Below are 22383 nucleotides of genomic sequence, written 5' to 3'. Positions count from 1 at the left end.
AATTCAAAATTTATGATCAAATGTCTGAGTTACAGCCATTTAAGTAAAAAACTCGCAATTTTTAATTTTAATAATGGTCTACGTTGGCCATGAAGCAGTAACTTTATTACCTTTGAAAGAAAGCATTTTAAGCTGGGTTTCCAAAGCTGGTCAATTTAAGAAAATCGATGAAAATGGTTATGAGTTGTGCTAAGTTTTATAAAAATATTGCAAATGTTTTCCATACAAAAACGTTCATGTTTCTGGTTTTGTTTGTAACAAGTTTAAAAAATGTTTATAAACAAAAATTAATTAATATAGAAAAAAACCAAAAATTCGAGGAACAAGCTATTAGAAAAATTAGCATACACCATCCAATTTTTCATAGATGTTTATGAAATGACAAGTTTTAGAAACCTTCCTTCATGTGATTTTTAATGAAGGTAATAAAAGATCAACTTACTACCTCATGGTCAAAGTAGAGCATAATGAAAATGCTTAAAAAGAGTGAGTTTTTTTACTTAAACGACCGTAACTCAGACATTTGACCATACATATTGGATTTCTTTTTTTGGATTGAAAGGCAACACTTGTATAATTAAAACAAAATATCGGATTTGAAAATCGGTTGAAAACGACTAAACTTATGATTTTTTAAAGTTGAAACTACAAAAATGGCTCACGCATTTTTTGCTCTTAAAATTAAGTTAACGAAGTGATAGGGGAAAACTAAAAATATATTCGTACTCTATAGACTATAACAAAATGGAGTTGGTATATGAGAATGACTGCATTTTATTTTTCTTCACTTTTGTATCACAGTGCAGGGTTGGCAAAATTGGTAGAGTTGTACTTTTTTTGGTACAATTCAATCCTCAAAAGTACAATGGTACACCAATGACCCATTTTGTACAATTTGATTTCTGAAATAATAATCTAAAATTGTACTTCTGATATAAAGTTCAAAGGTCCTTCGATAAATTCTGAAGAGGAAAAATATAATGCTTGTTTATATTCTCTCATATTGTTTAGAAACCTGAAAGAAATTACAACCAGACAAGCAGAGTAATAATTTTCCACAATTATTTATTTAGGACTTATTTTATCCGATTTTAAATAATTTTAATGGTCTTTTAAGTGCTATTTTGAATAGACTTTCAAAGCACATTTTACTATACTTTCGCGTAGTCTAATGAATTTTCTATGGTCTGGTCCATAAATTATAATCTATAGACTAGTAAATTCACAGCAAAAAAAGAACTTCCAAAGAAGCGAAAAAGAAGTAGAATTTACTCCTTGGAAGTACTGAAAAAGACCTGAAGATGTGATGATTTTAACACAGGCTTGTCATAGGAGGATGAATTTTTATTTGATTCCAAATTCACTACTTCTGAAGTCATTCTCAAGAAGTAATTTTTATGCTCTTTTTCAGGAAGTTATTCGGAAGTAAAATTGTAGTATTATAGAATAAAATTAGCTTAAGTAATATGAACCTAAAATAACATTTTTTATCTCATACAAATGTATGAATTATTTTCGCTTCTTCGGTAGTCTTTAAACATCACTTCCTCAGAAGGTAAAAAAATTCACTTAGTGCTACTTTTGAAGAGGTGATAAATCTTATTCTTTTGGAAGTACTTCGTTTTATTTTTGCTGGGTTGTCTAGTCTATAAAGTAGTATATTGCCTAGTTTATAGACTACTCTATTGTGTAGTCCATAGGGAGTCTATGGACTCCCTATTAGTCTATGGACCAATCTAATAACAAAATGGACTTGTTTATTTACTAGTCTAATGACTAATCTAGCCCATAGATAAAGATGAACTGTTAATTTTGAGAGTACTTCACATTGATATATAACTTCCAAAAAAAAAAAAATGATTTGGTACAAATGGAATCCAAAAAGTACAATTGTTAATGCTGTTTTGTACAATTTTAAACTTGTATTTGCCAACCCTATCACAGTGTTATTGTACGTTTTGTATTAATTACTTTTTTAAGCAAATTTTTGTTAATTTAAAAAAAAAAGCAAAAATTGCTGAATTTTGGTTTAAAATTTTTTTTCCGGAAGATATACATACAGTGAATCAACTAAGTTTTTTGCCTACTTTTTTTAGGAGAATTTTGTTTTTTGTTCATAAATAAAATTCAAAAAAAAACAGGTAAAAAGTAAATTTATGTTTTCCAATTGAAAATAGAGATTGTGTAGAATGGGAAAACCAAGAAAAAAATATTAAAATAAGAATTTTTGTGCATTTGTTGTTGCATTTTATTATTTTTCATCAGAATTTGCACGTCAATAAAGTATTTTGTATATTGAAATTTCCAGTTAATTTCGTTGGGTTTTTCAAATTATTTTTTAATTGCTTTTTGGAATTTATTGTTTTATTGTTAAAAGGACACGTGTTAAGTATTTTTCAATTGTAATTTTCAAAAATCATATCCTTATTGTGTGAAACTGTGTAGTTATTTGCGTCAAAAATGTTTAAAGGGAAATACTGAGGCAATTCCAATATAAAAAATTAATTTATATTTTTAGAACAAATAAATCAATGAAATTCAATTATGAGATGTTTAATCAATCATTAAAAAATATAAAATATAGAAATTGATGAAATAACACAAAGAATTATTAAAAAAACGCACTGAGTTGTCTTTCAAAATCTTTAACTGCCAAAGGAGAGCGACTTCTATCCAAGCAAAAACCACTGAAGTCCTCATTTTTCTTCTCCAAAGTCCATATACGAACTTAAAAGAATACTATGTTTAAATTTAGACCTCTAAACAGACCTTAGGTTGCTTGGAAACAATATAAAGTGAATTATCGTGTGGTACGGGAAAAATACTTAATTTAGATATTTACAAATAGAGGCGGTTCTCATCACCTAAGATCCACAAAAGCAATATTTTTCAGCTAATACATACACTTATATATAGTTAGTACCCAAATCAAGAATAACTATCCAAATCCAACTACGCCTACTGTATTTTATTCATAAAATAATGCATTCAAAATATGAGGTAGAATATCAAGATTCTAGCATGTAATAGTTCTATAGTGGTATACGGTGATATCCCCACACTTAGAGTGGCTAGGATGGTACTTAGTGTTAGCTTTATTGAATAAGAATCAATATTATACAATTCTAAATGAAATTCACACAGTACTCCCCAAATAGATTGGGTTTCCGTAATGTAGTTTTTGTTTATCAATACAAAATGACCAAAAACCCAGATTATTTTTGTTATAATCTATAGATTTATACCCCACTAAAATTTTTTTCTAGGTCCAAATCCATTGATTACCTAATATATCATGTATCCAATTCAAAATTACTTATTATTTTCGAAATTAAATCAAAGAAACGATAGATTTCATGTTAAGTCAAATATTGAAAAAATGTTATAGGTATATAGGATAATAAATCGGTTAAGAAATGTCCAAACTTAGTCGTTCCACTACTAAAATATCTAAAAAAATTTATTCTAATACATAGGAATAATAAAAATATTAAATTTTATAAAATAATGCAGCAATATTAAAAAAATGAACAAAAAACCTAAAAAGCAAAATACTTTATTGACCTTAAAAATTAACAATACGTTCACGTTTTATCAAAAATCTCATTAATTAATATCACGATTTTAATTTTTATGGTAGAAAATTCAAATATAAGATATTCTTTAAAAAATACAACAAACAAATTGCTTTATTTTGCTAAAAATAATTGTTCAGATAAAGTTTTTTCTTAAAATTTATAAAATTTTACATAGGCAAATTACTTAATTGATTCACTGTATGTATATTGCATTCTGTGGTTTATTTGCACTGTTGCCAATTTAGCTATTTTCTCGTCAAATCTAGCGATTTTTAATCCCATTTTGCGGGGAAAAATATGATTTAGCTATTAGCGGGAAATCTAGCGATTTTTCTTTAGATTTTAAGGCATTTTTTTATTCATTTATATTTTGACAATATCGCTTAAAAGTTGCTACGAATGACGATATTTACATATATGTATGTATATAAAAATATGCATTCAATGTAAATAATTTGATTTTTTGAATGTTCTGAAGGACATAATTAGTAGCAAATATTTGTGCGTACAGGTAAAGTTATACGAAAAACTTTAAAAGGGGTATATTTTGTTGTACTCAATTAAAAAACGAATATTTAATTATTCTAGTCTTTTAGTAAATGAGTGATATGATAATAAAATTTACCATAATTCTAAAAATTAGTGAACATTGGAAATAAGTGACGAAAGGATCGATCCATAAAATCCTAAAATTTACAACATTTCTAAGGCGTATAGGGCCGATATTCGATATCGATATTGCAGATAAACTTCCCACAAAAGGAGTATATAATAATAATCTTGGGTGCCCCGGTAGGCTAGTTGGTAGTGTGCTAGCCTGTCAGTCTGGGGGTTGTGGGTTCGATCCCCAGCAGAGATCCTGGTCTGCTACACTACAACGGTCGTATGGTTATCGTCACCCTGCTCGGTAAATTAGGTTAGAATATAATTTGTAATTGTATTGTAATGGAAAAATAAATAATACTCTTATGCCGAAAATAAAGGATCGATCCATAAAGGGCAGCATTTCGAAATTCAATTTATCTTTACAACATTTCTAAAGCAATTTGTATAGGGTCGCATATCGAAATTAACCTCAACTTGACATTTTTCCTAACCAAAAGTGAAAATATTTAACATAAAAAAAGATTCTCTTATGTGTTTGTTATAAAATGTGTTTGTATCACTATCCCATTCCTACGTATGTATATAGATTTTAGCGATAAATCGCTGACTTTTTAGAATAATATAAAAAATCTGAAAAATTTAGCTAGCTTTTTTTAGCTATTTCTTTTCAGAATCATATAATAAATATTATTTTGACGATTTATCGCTAAATTTTTCAAAATGTCTTGAATTTAGCTATTTTCTAGCTATTTTTCAGTCGACTTTAGCGATATTTTTGGGAGAAAAGTTGGCAACAGTGTTTATTTGTGACATTCAAACTAGGGAATGGTAAATCGTCTTCGATTATGACCATTAATCGATTATTGCTGTAAAAAATCGATTATTTTGCGATCGATTCTACACTACCAATTTTATACTGAAATCGATTTTCTGCATCGATTAATCGAAAATTTTGCTCCTCAAAATAACCAGCATAATGTTTCAAATTTTTAATTACCAATATTTCTCAGGAGAGTTTTCTATTTTTTCCTATCGAGCGCGTCCCCGGGTGGCGGGTGGTGATGGACCATCTGTCCTCTCCCAGCTTTAATTTCACTTAAGCTGAGGGAGGGCAGATTGTCCACCACCTGGGAATATTATATTCCCCGCGGACCAAAAAACTGGAAAAAACAAATAGGAAAATAAAAATAAAAAGATAAAAGTTACGGTGCAGGGCCTAAATAACCCAGTACCGGCGGCAAGTGTTGATCTACTCGCGAGTCACGTGTCGTCGTCATCCTGCAATCGTGAGCAAAATACTACTACGGCGGTGGACAATGTGTACATTGTCCGTGGCGGACAATGCGTCAAGTGTACAGCATGCCACTGGCAAAAATATAGGGGTGAAAGAGAAGGATGTACTCGGAGAGAGCTCTAAGCTACCCCAGCCTTTAAATATAGTTGAGGGTTCCGACTCTGAATCCTCAGATGATAATAATAATACCATTATAGCAAATTCCAAAAAGGAGGAAGTAGAGCAAATGGTGAAAGAGGTGAGTGATAGCATAGCTAAACTACCTATTACTAAGAAAAGACTTTCTGGAGCACAGAGGAGAAAGTTGAAAAAGATGCTTCAGAAAATCATAGTTAGTCAATCTCACGACGCTCCAAAGGAAAAATCGGACTCTCTCACAAGATCTGAGGCAAAAAGGATCAGGTCTCCCGAGGAGTTGACAACTGAGAATAAACCTAAGAAGAAAAAGAGCTCCCCGTCTTCTAATACACAGTCGAAGCCAAGCCATACTTCACTTAAAGGAATCCCAAGTGAGAATCCTGCGAGTAAGAGTGACAACGCCAAGCCAGATATTCCGAAGACGAACACTTCGGCGAAATCAACCTCGAAGGTAAGGGAATCTCAAAAGAAGCCCCGAAAAACGAGGAAGGAGAAGCTAGACGGAGGATGTAATGTACATTTTGGACAAAATGAAAAATTTTATATTTATGTTATGGTTAACAGATTTATTTTTTTTACATCTGTGTGTACGTTTATTTTACATTTGAATGTAACATACCATCACTAATGATATTAACCTAGGTTGGTGTCTAGGGTAATAAAGGTAACCTATGTAAGTTACATTGGTTAATCGACTGGGATGTTATATGAGTTTTTTTTTAATTTTTTTTTCTGTTTCTCTAAGCTTTCATAGTACTTTTCCATTAAATGTTTTAATAGACTTCATCATAAGTAACATTACAGTTGATCTTTCTTTCTCTCGTCAACCTTCAAATAACATACATCATTAAGCTTTAAAAAATTTCTGAAACATATCAAAATTAATTAAGAAATATAGAAATTTGCTCACATTAAGAGCAAGCTAAATTAATAATTTTTATAAATATTCTATACAAGGAAAAATTAACTTGTTAAATAAAATTATACACTCCTTGGGAAAGTATCAAACTTTAGGAAGTGAAAATTAGATACGAAATAGTAATTTTATACATCAGCCCAACATTTTCTTCCCTAACCTCATTTTCGTTGGATCACGTGAACATTATATTTCATCATCTTATATAACACAGGTAATACACAGTTTTTAAGATAATTTTATGGGTTAACCAAGAAAATTTCTGTGTAGTTTTTTTTTTTGTTTTTGGATCTATCAACACAAATTGCTTTACCTACACTCGCCTTATTGGTGGCAAACTGGTGGCCACTGGGAGTTGTAAATTTTTAATCTAATCCATCTAGAACTTGGAGATAGTTGTAAGGAAAACCCTCATTCCATAAACAACGCAACACCAGCCGAACTTTCTAATACCATCGTTTATAATCAATAACCTGCAACGCCAGCTAAGTTCTTTTATATTATGTGCAGTGACGGAATTATTTTCATTCAATAGTCATTACGGTTTTTGAAGCTCCAGAAGAAGAAAAAAAAACATAATTGTACTTAGAATATTTTTAAACAAGACCCAAAAAAAAAAAAAAAAATTTACAACCGATAATAATTTTCGTTATATGCATATTTACTCAATATAAATTTTTATCTTATAGAAGGCTTATAAAGCCAAAATGTCTCTGCAGAATTTGCATTATAAACCTTAAATAAAATAGAAATTTGCTAGTAAATAAGGCAATTTAAATATAAGATATAATTAATGAAGAAGTGGTGAAATTAGTTAAATAATACTGAAACAAAAAAAAAAATAAAATCTTTCCATTACATATTTCTAATTACTATTACTAATAAATTTCTAAACTAAAGCGCACATCATAAAGTCGGTGATTACCTAGCCAATTAAAATACTAGTAGTTTACTTAAATTGTTAACTTTAATAACTTGTGGATCGAACATCGAACTTCAAAAAAAAAAAAAACAAAATCAAAATAACCATCATATGCACGAACAAATATTACTAAAATAAATTCTTATTCATACATACAACATCAAACGCAGTGTGATCATCGAGGCCCCAATGACAACAGCAGCAACGAACTTAAAATTGGTGAGTGTATCAAACACAATTGTATGTATTTGTCGTTTTGTTTTTTCATATAAATAGTAGAGACGCAACATAATCTTAAACATTTTATTTCTATTTGTCCAAATAGTCGTTTAAAGAAAAGCTAATGAAATATTTAAGTTTGGTTTTGTTGCTTCGAACATTAATGTAAAAATAATGATTTTGACATTTAATTTGTTTTCATCATCATAAATTTTAGAATTTAGTAATTTTGCTTTGCAGTAAAAGTCTTTTCATTGGTTAATCTTTCATTTGACTACTATGCGCTTTTCATTTTTTTTGTAATGTAAGGAAACTTTATAACGAAATTAGTATTTATTTTAATATAAATATAAGTAAGTTTAACAATATTAACAGTCCGTTATATGTTCTTTTAAAATGAATTATATTTTTTATATTTTTTTTCCTCTATATACTGAAATGTTTTGAATAAATATACATTAATTATGGATTTCTAATTTAAAGAATTCGTTTCTTTCGGTGAGTGGAAAAGAACAGAGTAGTTAGCATCGATTATGGAGTTTTATGTTCATCAAATTAAGCCTATAAAGCCAAGGTAGGCTAGGGTAGAGAGGCTCAGGACTCCAATAACATCTGGAGAACCTATTTATATAATGTTAGTAATTGATTTTTTTTGGATCTTGTTATCAAGGGGACATTTGTTATTGTATGCAGTATTTAACCAGTGTACAGACTTTTTTCCCTAAACGCGAGTCTTTAATAAAACTTTTATGTGACAAGTCCTCCTTTAAGTTCTGCAATAAGCACATTTTGTTAATGACTAGTCTCTAATACTTACATACATATTTCATTTCAATATGACTTAGGGCGGGTTTCTTACTACTCAGTTAAACTAGGCTTAACTTGCTGTTAGATTAAACTCGGAACAAATTTAGGCGGACTTTAACCAATGATTGTGTTTTTCAGTTATGGATTTAAGTTCAATTAACTTCGTTAGTATTGCCAACTTTTCACTCAAAAACATAAACAATGAACAGCTGTTTTTTGCAAATAATACATTTGTAAAATGAAACATTTTGGAAAAATGTTAAATAAACATTTAAAACAATAATAAATAAAACAAAACAAATCAGAAAATTACAATTTACTTAAAATATTAAGTTTTTGTTCTTCCGAAATCATTGTTTTATTGTTTTTGTTAATTGTGTCTTTTTACTTATAACTTAAGTTTAATTGGCCAATAACACTCAGTTAAACTAAGATAATAAGTAACGTTACTGTTTACTGAAAAACACAAAACATATATTAAACTAGGTTTAACCAAAGAATGTAGATTATCTTTATCTGAAAAACCCGCCCTTAAAGTCTTTTATTGATAGCAATATGATGGTATTTGTTACAAGGAAAAGGAAAAGAGCCGCCATCTTACGCCAAAATTGCCAGAAGTAGGCACCGGGACGATCTCTGCTATGCAGTTTACGATGCCGGTAATCCGACAGGCAAAATTCCAATAGACCAACGGAGTAGAATAGAAGACCTGGTCAACAATAAGATAGTGGACCATGCAATTGCTTCAAAGGGCAAACAACCAATAGAGAGCGAGAGCTGCGAGTTCAGCATGGGCGTGATGTTGATGAGGTTGGCATCTCACTAATGTGTTAGCACCCTAAAGAACTTGGCGGAAAGTATCCCTCCTCAAAATCAAAATGCTGAGTTGGCAGTGGAAAAATGGGATGTCTTTTACAGGAAAGAAGAACCTGAGGGAACTTTATTTGTAATAGGTATCGACCAGAAATCCATGGCTAGTCTTGCCAAGAATAAAGGTAGGGCTTACTTCGCTTCTAAAGCTGTCATATTCAAAATTGGGAAGGTGCCGATTGGAAGGGCTGTTACAACAAGCCTCGAAAAGGACACTAAAAAACCTAAGACCACATCAGTATCCACTACTGATAACGTTGAGGAGTCAAATCCTAAAATCGAGGAATTTACCATTAACTCGTCAGAATAAAGTGTAGTTGCCCTTTCCAAAATTGAGAAGGCGCCGATTGAAAGGGCTGTCAAAACCGGCCCCGACAAGGACACTAAAGCACCTAAGACAGTACCCAAAGCATCATTAGCATGTACTGGCAATGTTGAGGAGTCAAATCCTAAAAGCGAGGAAGAAATCACTCACCCGCCAGAAGACAGAACAGCAGTGCCATCAACAGTACCCACTGCATTAATAGCCACTTCAGGCCATACGGAGGAGTCAAATCCAAAGAGCGAGGAGGTGACCACCATCTCGCTGGAAGACAGTTTAATGGATGACCATGATTGAGGTTATCTAAATAAACCTCCATCGGAGCGAGACAGCTACCAACAGGATCTCGCCCGAGCACTCCTTTTCTGATCATCGGTACATAAGATTCAAAATACTAAGGCCACCACCAAAGCCGATAAAGTTTCGGAATAAGTCTAAAACTAATTGGACAATGTTCGGTACCTTACTAAAGAACCGTTTAGGTCAGGACACTTTTCAATGTCGAAATAAAGAGGATATAGATGCCAAAGCGGAAACGTTCACAAGTGCCCTGGTTGAATCGTTTGAGGACAGCTGCCCTCTGCGAGAGCGGAGATCTGCCCAGGAAAAATCCTGGGTAACTGGGGAGATCCGGAACCTTGGGAAGACTCTTCGCAAACTATTTAACCGGACACGGCGTAAAAAGACCGCAGTATACTAGGATGAGAATCGTAATAAACTTCGTGAATATAAGAAAATCGTTCGAAAAGCCAAACGAGACTCCTGGAAACTTTTCTGTGAACAGGTAGATAGCTTAAATGACATATCGAAGATAAAAAAATTCCTATCCAAAACACATGTCCAAGCAGAATCTATGATCGATGACACGGGCAGGAGGCTTGAGGATATGGAGGAGACAATGAAACTCCTAATGGATTCTCATTTCCCACCCGGTATATCGAATAACATATATGAACCGATATTGGAGGAAGGGGAGGCTAACACGGAAATTGTTATTACAACTGACATGGTTAAAGGGGCAATCAAGAGCTTTGCTCCCTTTAAAGCTGCAGGGCCGGATGGAATTTTCCCGGCACTTTTGCAGATGGAGGCGGGACTGGTTTCCGTACATCTGTCACAGATATTCACTGCATGCTTAAAATTGGCATATACCCCAGTTAAATGGCAAGATGCAAGGGTAATATTTATACCCAAACCAGGGAAACCTAGCTATGCGACACCTAAGTCCTATCGACCGATAAGTCTTACGTCCTTCCCACTTAAAACCTTGGAACGGATAGTCGTTGCATGGTTAAAAGCAGCATACCATACAAAGGCCTTAAATATAAGCAGCATGCTTATGTAAAGGGGCGATCGGTGGAAACCGCTTTAAACGAAGTTGTCCACTACATAGGTCAATCTTTCGATAGCAAACTGTATACACTGGCGGTATGCTTTGACATCGAAGGGGCTTTCAATAACGTGCACACTGATACCCCTATCCAATCCCTAGACCAGTTTTATGTTGACCGGGTGCTCCGTAACTGGGTCAACTACATGCTAAGGAACAGATGGATAAGCTGCGAAATGCACGATATAACTATCAGGAAAAAGGTATTTCGCGGTATACCACAGGGTGGCATTTTGTCACCTTTACTCTGGGTTACCACGATCAATAGCCTCCTAAGGACCCTAACCGAGAAAGGACTTAGACCTGTCTGCTATGCAGACGATGTCGTAATACTTTTAAAGGGAAAGGATCTAAATTACCTGTGTAGAAGAGCTGAGGAGGCTCTGAATACGGCCTTGAGCTGGGCTCAACCGAGAGGCCTCAATGTCAACCCGGCAAAAACGGAAATCTGTCTTTTCACAAGAAAGACAAACATTTCTACATATACTGAACCTTGCTTCCTGGGCAAGAAGATACCGGTGACAGACAAAGTTAAGTACTTAGGTGTAATACTTGACCGGAAATTAAAATGGAGACACCACATAGAGGATAGGATCAACAAGGCACATAGGTGCTGGGCGATATGTAGGAGAACCATAGGCATGAAATGGGGTCTTAGTCCTACTATGACAAATTGGCTTTATAAAAGTGTAATTAGACCAATTCTAGCTTATGCTTCAATAATCTGGTGGACTGCTTTGGACAAAAAGTGTAATCAAACTACTACAGGGAGTTCAGCGTACATGCTGCTTGGGTATAAGTGGTGCCATGTGTACCACTTCAACCAAGGCTCTGGAAACGTTGCTAGATATTCCACCCATTGAAACATATATAAGATATGAGGCTGCGCTTACAGCCGAACGGCTCTTTACTTTAGGTGAACTGGCCAAAAACGGTTATAGGACACGTCATCAATGTATACTGGACACATTGGAAGGTTATGCACATTCATCGGACGTGCCTGCTCGCATACCAGACACGGAATATGTCGGAAACTTTGAAACGCTAATCCCAGATAGAATGTCTTGGTCAAGCGGAACTTTGGAGCAAATACCAGTAGGAATCCGTTGCTACACGGATGACTCTCAATTAGGGGACAAAGTGGGCCTGGGGTTCTATATTGAAGACCCAGAAACAGAAATATACCACCGTTTACCTAATCATAACACAAACTTCCAGGCAGAAGTACGAGCAATAACGGAATGTGTAAATTGGATTAGAATACATATGGCGCCCACAGGGCTTAATATATTTACCGACAGCCAGAAGACAATTAGGGCGATATCAGGTGATAGAATTAAATCTAAGACCGTATTGGATTGTAAGAAAGCTTTAACTGAATACTCTCCCAGAGGTAAGGTTCACATCATATGGGTACCAGGCCACTCAGGAGTAGTCGGCAACAAAAGGGCGAATGTAATAGCTTTAAAGGGAAGGGAGCTCGATGTAGTTAACCTGACAAACGCAAAACCATTCGACGCAACAAAAGCTGAATTAAAAATATGGATGAGAGAATCCCATAAGGCCTCTTGGAATAATGAAACGGTGGGTAGAACCACAAAGATTCTGTGGGGTGACCCTGATGAGAGCAAGACGAGAAATCTCCTCAAAATGAGCAAGTCTGAGGTTAGTATGATGGTACGTATTCTGAGTGGACACACAGGATTACGTGCACACCTATACAAAATTGGACGTGCGGATTCAGACGAATGTAGAGCATGTGGAGAGGACAGTGAAACTCTGGAGCACTTTCTTTGCCATTGTCAGGCATTCTTCGAAGTTAGATCCAAGTATCTTGGAAGTGATGTTATTCCGGAAATAACATTCTTAACCAACACCGATTGGAAGATTCTTACGAATAACGTCCAGGAAACTGAGTTTCTGAACATGGAAAAATAATACATTCACAGAACAACAGGCCCGATAGTGGCCTAGGTGTATTTCTTCGGATTTGATGTAGTATACATCCTCCTATCAACCTAACCTAACCTAATTACCAAATTTTACACAAATTATTTTTCTATAACTCTCTTAAATATTGTGAAAATCGGTCCACATTTGTCGGCAGTCTCTATAAAAACCACAACAACCTATAGGTATAGCGATACAATTCTACACAAACAAGTTTTATGTGACCCATGGCATAGCTCTGCCATAATGTGAACCTACATACATATGTATATCTCTAATTAATTTCATGGAAAAATCGTGTTGTTTTAGAGTCTAGCGATAACCATTCGTAAGCTGGACCAATTTTAAAAAAAAGGTATTTTCTAATTATTTTTTTAAATTTTAGTATATGGGCAATTTCGTGGGGTAACAATAACACGATTTTAGTTTCAATGAAATTTTTTAGTGATATATGTAAGTAGGTTCACATCATGGCAGAGTTTCGCCACGACCCCCTCTAAGACCGGCAATTCTTGACCGATAGAGCTGAAAATTTCTGTTTGGCTTCTTTACAATAGTTCTAACCTTGGTTGGGTCACTTGACACGAAATTGCCCATATATATTTTTGATACAATATATATGGGTTATCATTTGTAAGGCCGCATCCAATGGTGAAAAATCATAAATAACGGCCTCCTTATAATTGTCATATTCCAAACAAAATATGTATATAATTGTAAGGTTTTTATAAAAATTAAAAAAAATGCACAACAGAGTTGGCAGAGTTTCGCCACGACCCCCTCTAAGACCGGCAATTCTTGACACGAAATTGCCCATATATATTTTTGATACAATATATATGGGTTATCATTTGTAAGGCCGCATCCAATGGTGAAAAATCATAAATAACGGCCTCCTTATAATTGTCATATTCCAAACAAAATATGTATATAATTGTAAGGTTTTTATAAAAATTAAAAAAAATGCACAACATTATCAAGTTTTGTACACTGCACTATGATTCAGACGACCACTTTCTTTGGCCAAAACTATTTTTTTATGTCGCATTTTAACAAATTTTTCAATGCAGTATTGTAGGCCATACTTCGGAGCTATAGAAAATGTATTTTTATTTCATCAACATTAAATTACTCTTTAATAACAAGCCACTAAAGTTGCTTTTTTCATAAAATGTAATTTCGAATACAGATTTTTGCAGATTATTTTTTCCACTTTCAGCGAAAAAAAAAAACAAATTAAAAAATTAATGTTGGATATAAAAGATAAAAGGAAGTACTTTAATAACACAAGTTTACAAATTAATATTTTTTGTTTGCTCATGGAATGAAACATATATTTTGGGAAAGGGCTATGTCCGGTGGTTAATTAACAATTTTTATTTTTTTCCTATACGTCGAAATTTTGAGATAAAGTGGTTTTTATTAAGCATCCTTCTCCAGTAGTGCTGGAAAAATATTTGAAAATGAGAATTGTTTTTTGAGTGCTTCCTCCTGTTTTGGGAACCTAACAACCAACTCAGAAAAAAATTCAATTATACAAAATTTAGGACTTTCTTAACCCATTTTTTTACCACTTTTTTTGTTTTTTACCCGATTTTTAGTAATTGTTTTGTTAGATTTTTTTAAAAAATTAAAAAAAAATAATTCCAAAAAAAATTATTGACATTTTGTTCCATACTTACAAACTGTATTTATCCAACATAATTCATTTCTTACATTCTCATTTATACTTTTTCTAAAAAAATCTTAAAAGTGTGAGTGATAAAAATGGCATATATTCACCAAGATTTAAGATTATTGCAACGTAATTTTTAATATTTTCGTGACAGGAATCGATTGTTAGAGCGTTGTAAGGAAGACAAGTAAAATTTTTTATATAAAAAATAACTACAACTCTAAATATTCAATTTTTTCCTCCTAATAATAATTCAAAAATTCTACGTCCTAGATTTTTTAATATTTTTTCTGGACTTAGACGTCCAAAATAAAAAAAATTTATATAGGTTTTATATAATGAGCAAAATCGTTGTAAACTAGTATAATTAACGTAAAAAGCTGACCCAAAAAGAATGTGGGGGTACGTAAAACATGGATGTTTGGTATAACTTCTTAAATCTTTGCGATCACCAACTTCATATAAGCTTTTAAAAAAAGTCCGACCTCTTCCCAGTATGAAACTTTAAGAATCTCTTTGTCGGAAATAATGGGATTTTATTCGGGAAAACTGACATTTTGTTATAAAGGGGTATTTTCTTTAAATATTCCAAAATTTAGCAAATATCGTTAAATATTGGAGAATAAAATTTTAAAGTTGGATAGTAATTTAGAACTATAATATAATTAATTTAATTAATAACTCAAATTTATTTTTTCGATAAATTTGAAATATACCTATCTAACGGTTTAAAATAATAACTCCATATTTTAAATTTCTGTTAAAACTTAAATTTCTTAACTATGTAAATTGGCATATTTTTCTGTCATTGCACTTAAATTTTAAGCAAAATAGTATATCTATTACACCATAAAAATATTTTTTGGACACATTTTTAGTTTTGGCCAAAAAAGTGGTCATCTGAACCATAGTGCACTGTTAAACACGGATTCAAAAAACCTTTTAAATGATAAATGTTAAAAAATTAAAATATATCTAAAAAGAATAAAAGAATGGTTTTTCAACCTGGGTGAATTTTCCTTCTAAATATGTAAAAACTGTCCAGCTTACGAAGGGACAACAGTAAACCCCATAACAATAAATATTTTAAGAAGGGTAATTAAAGCACCTTTTTTGAGGTGCATCTAATATTTTAATTAGATTTCGAACGAATATAACATTTTTAACTGTTTTTAATTAAAAACTGGAAACATTTTTATATAAAAAATTTTTAAAAATAGTCGTAATCGGTCAAAATAATCGATTATTGGGCCCGATTAATCGACTTAAAAATGGAAATTAAAATAGTTGATCGAAAAAATCTAAAATCGATTATTGGCTTTTCATACCATTCACTAATTCAAACATCGGATTTTTACTGCTTCTAAAAATAAGAATAGATTTAGTTCAAAGTTGTCAAAAATGAACAACAACCATCCAATGACACGCAAATGTAAAATGCATAGGTTTTTCACCCGTATTTGAAGCACTTCGGGTTACTAGTTGTGATGAAAATTCTTCATCTTTTTCCATACTTTTTTTGCTGCGTAATTGATGTCATACTTTACAAACGACATCTTAATAACGTCTAAAAATGCGATTACATATTTTTCGCATATATATATATATATATATATATATATATATATATATATATATATATATATATAATATAAATGAACAACAACCATCCAATGACACGCAAATGTAAAATGCATAGGTTTTTCACCCGTATTTTTATATAAAAATGTTTCCAGTTTTTAATTAAAAACAGTTAAAAATGTTATATTCGTTCGAAATCTAATTAAAATATTAGATGCACCTCAAAAAAGGTGCTTTAATTACCCTTCTTAAAATATTTATTGTTATGGGGTTTACTGTTGTCCCTTCGTAAGCTGGACAGTTTTTACATATTTAGAAGGAAAATTTACCCAGGTTGAAAAACCATTCTTTTATTCTTTTTAGATATATTTTAATTTTTTAACATTTATCATTTAAAAGGTTTTTTGAATCCGTGTTTAACAGTGCACTATGGTTCAGATGACCACTTTTTTGGCCAAAACTAAAAATGTGTCCAAAAAATATTTTTATGGTGTAATAGATATACTATTTTGCTTAAAATTTAAGTGCAATGACAGAAAAATATGCCAATTTACATAGTTAAGAAATTTAAGTTTTAACAGAAATTTAAAATATGGAGTTATTATTTTAAACCGTTAGATAGGTATATTTCAAATTTATCGAAAAAATAAATTTGAGTTATTAATTAAATTAATTATATTATAGTTCTAAATTACTATCCAACTTTAAAATTTTATTCTCCAATATTTAACGATATTTGCTAAATTTTGGAATATTTAAAGAAAATACCCCTTTATAACAAAATGTCAGTTTTCCCGAATAAAATCCCATTATTTCCGACAAAGAGATTCTTAAAGTTTCATACTGGGAAGAGGTCGGACTTTTTTTAAAAGCTTATATGAAGTTGGTGATCGCAAAGATTTAAGAAGTTATACCAAACATCCATGTTTTACGTACCCCCACATTCTTTTTGGGTCAGCTTTTTACGTTAATTATACTAGTTTACAACGATTTTGCTCATTATATAAAACCTATATAAATTTTTTTTATTTTGGACGTCTAAGTCCAGAAAAAATATTAAAAAATCTAGGACGTAGAATTTTTGAATTATTATTAGGAGGAAAAAATTGAATATTTAGAGTTGTAGTTATTTTTTATATAAAAAATTTTACTTGTCTTCCTTACAACGCTCTAACAATCGATTCCTGTCACGAAAATATTAAAAATTACGTTGCAATAATCTTAAATCTTGGTGAATATATGCCATTTTTATCACTCACACTTTTAAGATTTTTTTAGAAAAAGTATAAATGAGAATGTAAGAAATGAATTATGTTGGATAAATACAGTTTGTAAGTATGGAACAAAATGTCAATAATTTTTTTTGGAATTATTTTTTTTTAATTTTTTAAAAAAATCTAACAAAACAATTACTAAAAATCGGGTAAAAAACAAAAAAAGTGGTAAAAAAATGGGTTAAGAAAGTCCTAAATTTTGTATAATTGAATTTTTTTCTGAGTTGGTTGTTAGGTTCCCAAAACAGGAGAAAGCACTCAAAAAACAATTCTCATTTTCAAATATTTTTCCAGCACTACTGGAGAAGGATGCTTAATAAAAACCACTTTATCTCAAAATTTCGACGTATAGGAAAAAAAAATAAAAATTGTTAATTAACCACCGGACATAGCCCTTTCCCAAAATATATGTTTCATTCCATGAGCAAACAAAAAATATTAATTTGTAAACTTGTGTTATTAAAGTACTTCCTTTTATCTTTTATATCCAACATTAATTTTTTAATTTGTTTTTTTTTTCGCTGAAAGTGGAAAAAATAATCTGCAAAAATCTGTATTCGAAATTACATTTTATGAAAAAAGCAACTTTAGTGGCTTGTTATTAAAGAGTAATTTAATGTTGATGAAATAAAAATACATTTTCTATAGCTCCGAAGTATGGCCTACAATACTGCATTGAAAAATTTGTTAAAATGCGACATAAAAAAATAGTTTTGGCCAAAGAAAGTGGTCGTCTGAATCATAGTGCAGTGTACAAAACTTGATAATGTTGTGCATTTTTTTTAATTTTTATAAAAACCTTACAATTATATACATATTTTGTTTGGAATATGACAATTATAAGGAGGCCGTTATTTATGATTTTTCACCATTGGATGCGGCCTTACAAATGATAACCCATATATATTGTATCAAAAATATATATGGGCAATTTCGTGTCAAGAATTGCCGGTCTTAGAGGGGGTCGTGGCGAAACTCTGCCAACTCTGTTGTGCATTTTTTTTAATTTTTATAAAAACCTTACAATTACATACATATTTTGTTTGGAATATGACAATTATAAGGAGGCCGTTATTTATGATTTTTCACCATTGGATGCGGCCTTACAAATGATAACCCATATATATTGTATCAAAAATATATATGGGCAATTTCGTGTCAAGTGACCCAACCAAGGTTAGAACTATTGTAAAGAAGCCAAACAGAAATTTTCAGCTCTATCGGTCAAGAATTGCCGGTCTTAGAGGGGGTCGTGGCGAAACTCTGCCATGATGTGAACCTACTTACATATATCACTAAAAAATTTCATTGAAACTAAAATCGTGTTATTGTTACCCCACGAAATTGCCCATATACTAAAATTTAAAAAAATAATTAGAAAATACCTTTTTTTTAAAATTGGTCCAGCTTACGAATGGTTATCGCTAGACTCTAAAACAACACGATTTTTCCATGAAATTAATTAGAGATATACATATGTATGTAGGTTCACATTATGGCAGAGCTATGCCATGGTTCACATAAAACGGATTCAAAAAACCTTTTAAATGATAAATGTTAAAAAATTAAAATATATCTAAAAAGAATAAAAGAATGGTTTTTCAACCTGGGTGAATTTTCCTTCTAAATATGTAAAAACTGTCCAGCTTACGAAGGGACAACAGTAAACCCCATAACAATAAATATTTTAAGAAGGGTAATTAAAGCACCTTTTTTGAGGTGCATCTAATATTTTAATTAGATTTCGAACGAATATAACATTTTTAACTTTTTTTAATTAAAAACTGGAAACATTTTTATATAAAAAATTTTTAAAAATAGTCGTAATCGGTCAAAATAATCGATTATTGGGCCCGATTAATCGACTTAAAAATGGAAATTAAAATAGTTGATCGAAAAAATCTAAAATCGATTATTGGCTTTTCATACCATTCACTAATTCAAACATCGGATTTTTACTGCTTCTAAAAATAAGAATAGATTTAGTTCAAAGTTGTCAAAAATGAACAACAACCATCCAATGACACGCAAATGTAAAATGCATAGGTTTTTCACCCGTATTTGAAGCACTTCGGGTTACTAGTTGTGATGAAAATTCTTCATCTTTTTCCATACTTTTTTTGCTGCGTAATTGATGTCATACTTTACAAACGACATCTTAATAACGTCTAAAAATGCGATTACATATTTTTCGCATATATATATATATATATATATATATATATATATATATATATATATATATATATATATATATATATATATATAATTAATTCACATATTTGAATAATTCATGGAATTGCATTTAAAGAAAAAAGATAAAAACCAAATAAAATGATTTTGACCGCTAATTGGTTGACAGATGGGAATTTTAAAATTGAGGAAAAATTTAACAATTAAAGTTTGTCAATTATGGTCTGCATAATTTCTCTTATAGGTACAATTAGAAATGGTAAAATTATAGTTAGGCTTTATTAATTAAAAATAAAACATGAGAAGATTTTGTTTGTTTCAAACTAAAATTAAAAAAATTATCTTACAAGATAGAAAATGTTATAAAATACCTTATTTTAGGTATAAACCATTTATTTATTAATGGTTCATTTAAGGTATTTTAAGCATTTTAAAGTTTATGTATAGGATTTTTATAGCATATTATTAGGAATACATAAAATTAATTGAATTTAGATAAAATCATAAAATTTTCAATTTGTTAACATTTAGAATCAACTTATGTTGGAAGTTGTTTAAGAAGTTATTCAAGGCATAAATAAATCAGTACTCTAACTTGTTTGATATGTGCGATATGACAAGGTAACACAAGCACTATTTTCTGCGTGTCGCTCTAATGCACAATATACCTACATACATACATGTATGTAATTGTAAAAAAAATTATGGACCATAGTTTTACTTATTGTATTACTTTCTAATATCACTGACAAAATATTATATTAATTTTATTTCGAAAACTTGATCAAAACTGAAGTCGATATGTACATACATACATAGGTCGAAACAACCACTTATGTTGTAATCCAGTTCATATTCGCTCATGCATGTTAACAAAATATTAACGCTTTTCGTCTGAAAGGAATTACGCCATATATTTTTTATAGTCGCACCTATTTTTACGCAGAGTGTTTTATTGTTAGAAACTCCAAAATTGTTTAACTTTCAGGAAGGTAAATAGTTTTACATCTGAAACACAAATGCATTTATGACTCACTTATTTTACGAAACGACAATATAAATACGACCAATTTAATAGATTCCGTTCTTTACAATATGTAAAATATTAATTTTCACTTTGAATTCATTAATTTTGATTTTCAATACAATAGTTTTGCATTATAAAAATATTAAAATTATAATACACAGCACCATGGCTTAAAACATGATTTAAAAATATAGAAGGTTGTTTCAATATAAATTTGTTGTTCTTTTGTCTACAATGGTAAACAGAGCCCTGCGCCGACAAATATTAACGGCGGCGGAGGCTAACACTAAAAATATCGGCGGCGGCTTAAAATCGACTGTAAACCGGCTAAGTATTAAATACGCTTAATTTCAGCGTTGCCAATTTAGCGCTTTTGGTGCTAGATTTAGCGCCTTTTAACAATCCAAAAGTCGCATTTTTTCCTCTTAGCGCTTTTTTGGCAAAAGGCGCTAAATAAGCGCTTTTTTCAAGAAATGAAAAATCTTAAATTAAATTTGCAAGTGCCCGTGCATTTAAAACTGAATACCCTATTGTGTTGTTTTTATGAACAACAAAATAGAAGTTGCTTATTTTGTTTTTATTTTTTCCCTTACAACTGCATTTAGAGTTGGAAAACAACCAGCCAAGTGTAGAAAGGAATGTAAGAAAAAACAAGTAAGAGTGTTATATTCGGCTGTGCCGAATCTCATATACCCACCATCAAGCCGTATGCCATAAAAGGAATGCTCCCCTACAAACATCAGGGTGATATTTGGAATATGTCTTAAGTCAATTATGGACCGAGCTCTTTTGAACTAACAAAATATTAATTTTTAAAAACCAAATATTTTATTTAAATTTTTAAACCGTGAGCGTATGAGTGATTTTCTGAAGAGGACCTTTATATGCGTTAATTATGAACCGATGCTCATAAAATTTTGTACATAGATTTCATTTGTATAGAACTTGTTTATGCGAAATTTCAGCGCCATACTCGTATTTTAAGTAAGGAAAACTCGTATTTCAATAACCAAAACTCTTTCCTGAAGGGAACCTTTTATAGGGGCTAGGGTCAATTATAAATCAGTCCTCATTAAATTCGGAATGAAGAATTATGTTCCTAAGTATAAAATTTTTTATGTCGAATTTAATCGCTGTACTTCCAATTATCTGAATTTTCTTCATAAAATTTTCTAAAGAGGAACTCATATGGGGTGTGGTCAATTGTTGACCTATCCTCATAACTTTTTTTGTAGACCGATTTTGGTTCATATAAAACTTGTTTACATTAAATATCATCGCTGTACTCGAATTTTTATGCCAGTAATTAACGTTAATGTAATTTTATAAAGGGGGCTTGTATGGGGGGTAGAGTGAATTACCGACACATTCCGCATGAAATTCGGAGCGAATTTCATAACCGTATTTCATAACTCATATTTTTAAGCCAGTAATGATCGTTTAAGTAATTTTCTGAAGGGGACCTTTTATGGGGGGTAGGGTAAATTATGGACCGATCCTCCCTAAATTTGGTGGAGAGATTTTGGCACGCATTTAACTTATGTTCGTCACTACATTCATATTTTTAAGCCAGTAATGAGAATTAGAGTTATTTGCAGAGGGGTCCTTATATGCGGGAAGG

General features: G+C 31.4%; 1 protein-coding gene across 3 annotated transcripts in view; it reads right to left on the bottom strand.

The window, feature by feature from the left end:
- The window catches only part of LOC119603748 (ras-related protein Rab-30), a 65131-nt gene extending 44112 nt beyond the window's left edge, over positions 1 to 21019 (bottom strand). The window contains exon 1 of one of the 3 annotated variants that reach the window (XM_037955919.1): positions 20668 to 21019. The gene's annotated coding sequence lies outside the window, so the exon portion shown is untranslated. Of the gene's footprint in view, positions 1 to 20546; positions 20567 to 20667 lie in introns of those variants that run through there. The other 2 variants (XM_037955912.1, XM_037955927.1) reach the window with 2 other exon arrangements.
- Between the last annotated feature and the right edge of the window lie 1364 nt (positions 21020 to 22383).

This window comes from Lucilia sericata, unplaced genomic scaffold (assembly GCF_015586225.1).
Source record: "Lucilia sericata isolate MDLA Ls3-8-SP2 unplaced genomic scaffold, ASM1558622v1 Contig000010F_arrow, whole genome shotgun sequence".
Classification (NCBI taxonomy): domain Eukaryota; kingdom Metazoa; phylum Arthropoda; class Insecta; order Diptera; family Calliphoridae; genus Lucilia; species Lucilia sericata.
Note: the sequence above shows the minus strand (reverse complement) of the source record. Positions and strands in the feature narration are given on the sequence as shown.